This window comes from Trichechus manatus, unplaced genomic scaffold, assembly GCF_000243295.1.
Source record: "Trichechus manatus latirostris isolate Lorelei unplaced genomic scaffold, TriManLat1.0 scaffold00060, whole genome shotgun sequence".
NCBI lineage: Eukaryota > Metazoa > Chordata > Mammalia > Sirenia > Trichechidae > Trichechus > Trichechus manatus.
Window position 1 is genome coordinate 10,465,357 of NW_004443996.1, and position 7,268 is coordinate 10,472,624.

The window sequence follows — 7,268 nt, forward strand, 5'->3', positions numbered from 1 at the left end:
GTACCTAGTCCCAGGGAGATTAGGATAGTGATCCAGTAGTGTGAAAACCTGATAAGCGAAGTGGTTGGATAGTGGACTTAATCAGCTACTTTAGAAGAGGAACAGACTGGCCTCCAGACAGGGCCTCAAAACTGTGTCAAGACAGCATTTAAAGAAAATGGTGTTGCAATTGACTCTTTGATGTCTTGACATCAGTTTTGAGTCTGATTATTTGGGTTATTTGTTGTCCTGGATGGTAGAGAAGATTTTCAGGGAATATGGCATAAGTTGCTATAAACAGTCTAGAAAATATTTTATTATGACAGTAAAAGGGAGGGAAACAAGTAGAAGAAGTCTTTGTAGGCTACTCTGTAAATAATTTTCTCGTTTATATGATATTAATCAAAAAAGCAAATCAGAAATTTTTTGGGGGTCTCTAACACTATCTTTCCCCAACTTGTCTGTAAGTTTGTCGTACTGTGGTGGATTGCACGTTGCTATGATACTGAAAGCTTTGCCACCGGTATTACACACCAGCAGGGTCACTCTTGGTGGACAGGTTTCAGAGGAGCTTCCACACTAAGACAGACTACGGAGAAGGGCCTAGCAATCTAATTCTGAAAAAAATAGGCCAGTGAAAACCTTATGAACATCAGCGGAACGTTGTCTGATATAGAGTCAGAAGATGAGCCCCTTAGTTTAGAAGGCACTCAAAGTACAACTGGGGAAGAGCTTCCTCCTCAAAGTAAAGTCTACCTTAATGACGTGGATGGAGTCAAGCTTTCAAGACCTTCATCTGCTAATGTGGCAGGACTCAAAATAAGAAGCCACAGTTGCAAACATCCATTAATAATCACAACACAGAATGTATGAAGTACAAATCCAAGAAAACTAGAAGTCATCAAAAATGAAATGGATGGGAGGCGGGGCCGAGATGGCAGAGTAGTCAGACGCTTCCTGTGGTCCTTCTTACAACAAGACCTGAAAAAACAAGTGAATAGATTATATATGACAACCTAGGATCCTTGAACATCAAAGGCAAAGTTGAGGGATCAGACTGAGTGGGAGGGGGAGGGAGAGATGGTTCAGAAGCAGCGAGGGGTTGCCAGACCTGACCCAGTGGGAACCGCTGCCCTGCAGGCCAGACAGGCTGGTGTGTCCAGTGAAGCAAGTATTTGCATTCGTTTTCCACATCGGGAGAGACCAACAGGCAGAGCCTACTCAAGCCTCCAAAAACCAGTGAAAAGCAGTGTTAGTCTCCCATACAAAAAAGTTATACATACATTATTATGTGACCCTAACTGCTCTCCCCATACTGCGACAGCACACTCTTCCATTCCACCCCTGATACCCCATGTCATTCAACCAGCTCCTAACCCTCTCTGCCTTCCCATCTCACCTCCGGACAGAAGCTGCCTGTTTAGTCTCTTGTATCTACTTGAGCTAAGAGACACACTCCTCACGAGTATCACTTTATGTTCCACAGTCCAGTTCAATCCCTGTCTGAAGAGTTGGTCTTGGAAATTGTTTTATTTCTGGGCTGATAGAGAGTACAGGGGCCATGCTTTCCGGGGTTCCTCTAGTCTCAGTCAGACCATTAAGTCTGGTCTTCTTACTAGAATTTAAGTTCTGCACCCCATCCTTCTACTGCTCCATCAGGAACTCTCTGTTGTGTTCTCTGTCAGGGCTGTCATTGGTGGTAGCTGGGCACCATATAGTTCTTCTGGTCTCAGGCTGATGAAGTCTGTGGTTTATGTGGCCCTTTCTGTCTCTTGGGATAATACGTTGCTTGTGTCTTTGATGTTCTTCATTCTTCTTTACTCCAGGTGGTTGGGACCAATAGATGCATCTTAGGTGGTCGCTTGCAAGCTTTTAAGACCCCAGCCGCCACTCACCAAAGTAGGATGCAGAACATTTTCTTAATAAGCTTTGTTATGCCAATTGACCTAGATGTCTTCTGAAGGCATGGTCCCCAGACCCCTACCCTGCTACCCTGTCACTCAAAGAGTTTGGATGTGTCCAATAAACTTCTTTGCTTTTGCTTTGTTCCAGTTGTGCTGACTTCCTCTGTATTGTATGTTGTCCTTCCCTTCACCTAAGATAATTATTATCTACTATCTCTTTAGTAAATAACCCTCACCTCCCCCACCTTCGTAACCATCATAGAATGCTCTCTTCTGTGTTTAAACCTTTTCTTGAGTTCTTATAATAATGGTCTTATACAATATTTGTCCTTCTGTGACTGACTAAATTCACTCAACATAATGAGTTCCAGCTTCCTCCATGTTATGTATCACGGCTTCATCCTTGTTCTTTACCCTTGCGTAGTATTCCTTTGTGTGGATACACCATAATTTGTTTATCCATTCGTCCATTGATGGGCATCTAGGTTGTTTCCATTTTTTGCTATTGTGAACAGTGCTGCAATGAACATGGGTGTGCATATATCTATTCGTGTGACGGCTCTTATTTCTCTAGGATATATTCCAAGGAATGGGATTTCTGGATTGTACAGTATTTCTATTTCTAGCTTTTTAAGGAAGCACCAAATCGATTTCCAAAGTGGTTGTACCATTTTACATTCCCACTAACAGTGTATAAGTGTTCCAGTCTCTCCACAACCTCTTCAGCATTCATTATTTTGTGTTTTTTGGATTAGTGCTAGCCTTGTTGGGGTGAGATGATATCTCATTTTAGTTTTGATCTGCATTTCTCTAATGGCTAATGATTGTGAGCATTTCTTCATGTGTCTGTTAGCCGCCTGAATATCTGCTTAGGCAAAGTGCCTGTTCATATCCCTTGCCTGCTTTTTAATTGGGTTGTTCGTCTTTTTATTGTTGAGATTTTGCAGTATCTTGTAGATTTTAGAGATTAGAATCTGATTGGATTTGTCGTAGCCAAACATTATATCCCCAGTCTGTAGGTTATCTTTTTACTCTTTTGATGAGCATAAGTGTTTGATTTTTAGGAGCTCCCATTTATTTAGTCTCTCTTCTGGTGCTTGTGCCTTGTTACTTATGGTTTGTATTGTTTTTATGCCATGTATTAGGGCTCCTAACATTGTCCCTATTTTGTCTTCCATGATCTTTATTGTTTTCAATTTCATATTTAGGTCTTTGATCCATTTTGAGTTAGTTTTTCTGCATGTGTAAGGTATGAGTCTTGTTTCAGTTTTTTGCAGATGGATATCCAGTTATGCCAGCACCATTTGTAAAAGAGACTGTCTTTTCCCCAATTAATGGGCTTTGGGCCTTTGTCAACTGCTCATAGGTGGATGAATTTTGTGTCTGGATTCTCAATTATGTTCCATTGGTCTATATATCTGTTGTTGTACCAATACCAGGCTGTTTTGACTACTGTGGCAGTATAATAGGTTCTAAAATCAGGTAGTGTGAGGCCTCCCACTTTGTTATTCTTGAGTAATGCTTTATTTATTCTGGGCCTCTTCCCTTTCCATATGAAGTTGGTGATTTCAATCTCCATCTCATGACAAAATGCCATTGGAATTTGGATCTGGATTGCATTGTATCTGTAGATTACTTTGGGTAGAATTGACATTTTCACAATGTTGAATCTACCGATCTATGTGCAAGGTATGTTTTTGCCACTTACACAGGTCTCTTTTCGATTCTTCCAGTAGTGTCTTATAGTTTGCATTGTATAGGTCTTTTACGTTTCTGGTTAGATTTATTCCGAAGTATTTTATCTTCTTGGGGGCTATAGTAAATGGTATTGATTTGGTGATTTCCTCTTCGGTGTTCTTTTTGTTGGTGTAAATGAACCCAACTGATTTCTGCATGTTTATCTTGTATCCTGAAGCTTTGTATCTTCTATTAGTTCCAGTAGTTTTCTTGTGGATTCTTTAGGGTTTTCCAGATCATATCATCTGCAAATAGAGATACTTTGACTTCTTCCCTATCAGTTTGGATGCACTTTACTTCTTTTTCTAGATTAATTGCTCTGGCTAGGACCTCCAACATAGTGTTGAATAAGAGTGGTGATAGAGGGCACCCTTGTGTGGTTCCCGTTCTCAGGGGGAAAGCTTTTAAAACCTCTCCATTTAGGATGATGTTCGCTGTTGGCTTTGTATAAATCCCCTTGATTATATTGAGGAATTTCCCTTCTGTTCCTATTTTTTGAGAGTTTTTATCATGAATGTGTGTTGGACTTTGTTGAATGTCTTTTCTGCATCGATTGATAAGATCATGTGTTCTTGTCTTTTATTTATGTGATGGATTACATTGATTGTTTTCCTAATGTTGAACCATCCCTGCATACCTGATATAAATCCCACTTGATCATGGTGAATTATTTTTTTGATATGTTGCTGAATTCTATTGGCTAGAATTTTGTTGAGGATTTTTGCGTCAATGTTCATGAGGGATACTGATCTATAATTTTCTTTTTTTGTGGTGTCTTTACCTGCTTTTGGTATCAGAGTTATACTGGCTTCAGAGAATGAGTTTGGGAGTATTCAATCTTTTTCTATGCTCTGAAATACCTTTAGTAGAAGTGGTGTTAACTCTTTTCTGAAAGTTTGGTAGAATTCTCCAGTGATGCCATCTGGGCCAGGGCTTTTTTGTGTTGGGAGTTTTTTAATTACCTTTTAATCTCTTGTTTTGTTATGGGTTTATTTAGTTGTTCTACCTCTATTTGTGTTTGTTTAGGTAGGTAGTGAGTTTCTAGAAATTTATCCATTTCCTCTAGGTTTTCAATTTTTTAGAATACAATTTTTCATAGTATTCTGTTATGATTCTTTTAATGTCAGTTGAGTCTACTGTGATATCACCCATTTCATTTCTTATACAGGTTATCTGCATCCTCTCCTGTTTTTCTTTTGTGAGTTTGGCCAATGGTTTATCAATTTTGTTGCTCTTTTCAAAGAACCAGCTTTTGGACTTGTTAACTCTTTCAATTGTTTTTCTATTCTCTATTTCATTTAATTCCACTCTAATTCTTATTGTTTCCTTTCTTCTGGCGCCTGAGGGCTTCCTTTGCTGCTCTCTTTCTACTTGTTCCAGTTGTTGGGTTAATATTTTGATTATGGCCCTTTCTTCTTTTTGGATGTGTGCATTTATTGCTATAAGCTGACCTCTAAGCACTGCTTTTGCTGTGTCCCAAAGGTTCTGGTAGGATGTGTTTTCATTCTCTTTTGATTCTGTGAATTTCTTTATTCCAGCCTTAATTTCTTCTATAACCCAGTGGTTTTTGAACAAGAAGTTGTTCAGTTTCCATGTGTTTGATTTTTTTCCCTTGCTTTTCCTGTTATTGATTTCTACTTTTATGCCTTTATGGTAAGAAAAGATGCTTTGTAATATTTCGATGCTTTGGATTTTGATAAGGTTTGCTTTATGGCCTAATATGTGGTCTATTCTGGAGAATGTTACATGTGCATTGGAAAAGAAAGTATACTTGGCTGCTGTTGGGTGGAGTGTTCATTATATGTCTACGAGATCAAGTTGGTTGGTTGTAGCATTTAGCTCTTCCGTGTCTTTGTTGAGCTTCTTTCTGGATGTTCTGTCTTTCACCAAAAGTGATGTGTTGAAGTCTCCTACTACTATTGTGGAGCTGTCTATCTGTCTTTTCAGTGCCGTCAGAGTTTGTGTTATGTATTTTAGAGCCCTGTCGCTGGGTGCATAAATATTTATTATAGTTATGTCCTTCTGGAGTGTTGACACTTTAATCATTTTATAGTGTCCTTCCTTATCCTTTGTGGTGGATTTTACTTTAAAGTCTGTTTTGTCAGAGATTAATATTGCCACTCCTACTCTTTTTTAATTGTTGTTTGCTTGATATATTTTTCCATCCTTTGAGTTTTGGCTTGTTTGTGTCTTTAAGTCTAAGATATCTCTCTTGTAGACAGCATATACACGGATTGTGTTTTTTTATACAATCCGCCACTCTCTGTCTCTTTATTGGTGCATTTAGCCTGTTTACTTTCAGCCCAATTTTTGATAGGTATGAGTTTAGTGCTGTCATTTTGATGTCTGTTTTTTGTGTGTTATTGACAGTTTCTTTGTTCCCCTTAATTTTCTGTGCTGAGTCGTTTTTATTTATGTATTTTCGTCTTTTCCATTGTTATTAATTTTGTGTTTGCTGAGTCTTTATATTTTTCTACTTTTTTATTTTGATTTTTAGGGTTGTTAGTTTCCTTTGTGGTTACCTTAGTATTTACTCCTATTTTTCTAAGTTTATACCAGTCTTTTATTTCTTTTTATCTCCTTGACTTCCCCTCCATATGAAAAATGTATGTCTACATTTTTAAGTCCTTCATTTTTGTTTTAATATTGTCATTTTTTACATATTGATATCTCTGTTTCCCAATTTTCAATGTTTTAGATTTGATGTATTTTTGTGACTTCCGTATCTGAGTGGATATCTGGTTACTCTCTCCTGTGTTCTAGTCTTGCGTTGCTATCTGATGTTATTGATTTTCTAACCGGAGGATTCCCTTTAGTATTTCTTTTAATTTTGGTTTGGTTTCTGCAAACTCCCTAAATTTCTGTTTATCTGGGAATGCCCTAATTTCGCCATCTTATTTGAAAGACAATTTTTCTGGATATATAATTCTTGGCTGGCAATTTTTTTCATTCAAGACTTTATATATGTCATCCTATTGCCTTCTTGCCTGCATGGTTTCTGCTGAGTAGTCCGAGCTTATTCTTATTGACTCTCCTTTTCAGATGACTTTTCGCTTATCCCTTGCCACTCTTAAAATTCTCTCTGTATCTTTTGTTCTGGCAAGTTTGATTATAATATGTCTTGGTGACTTTCTTTTGGGATCTACCTTATGTGGGGTTCGATGAGCATCTTGGATAGATATCTTCTCATCTTTCATGATATCTGGGAAGTTTTCTGTCAACAAAACTTCAACAATTTTCTCTGTATTTTCTGTTATCCCCTCCCCGCCCCCGTTCTGGTACTCCAATCACTCGTAGGTTATTTCTCTTGATAGATTCCCACATAACTCTTAGAGTTTCTTCATTCTTTTTAATTTTTTATGTGATTTTTTTTCCTCAGATAAGTTGGTGTCAAGTGCTTTATCATCAATGTCACTAATTCTGACTTCTACTCCCTCTATTCTGCTCCTATGACTTTGTACTGATTTGTCTAATTTTGAAATTTTTTTGTTAATCTTCTGGATTTCTGATTGCAGTCTCTGTATGGATTCTTGCAGCCTGTTAAATTTGTCATTATGCTCTTGAATAACTTTTTTAACTTTTGCTACTGCTTTGTCTGTGTGTTTCTTTGGCTTTTCCTGCTTTTTGTTGAATTTCCTTTCTAATTTC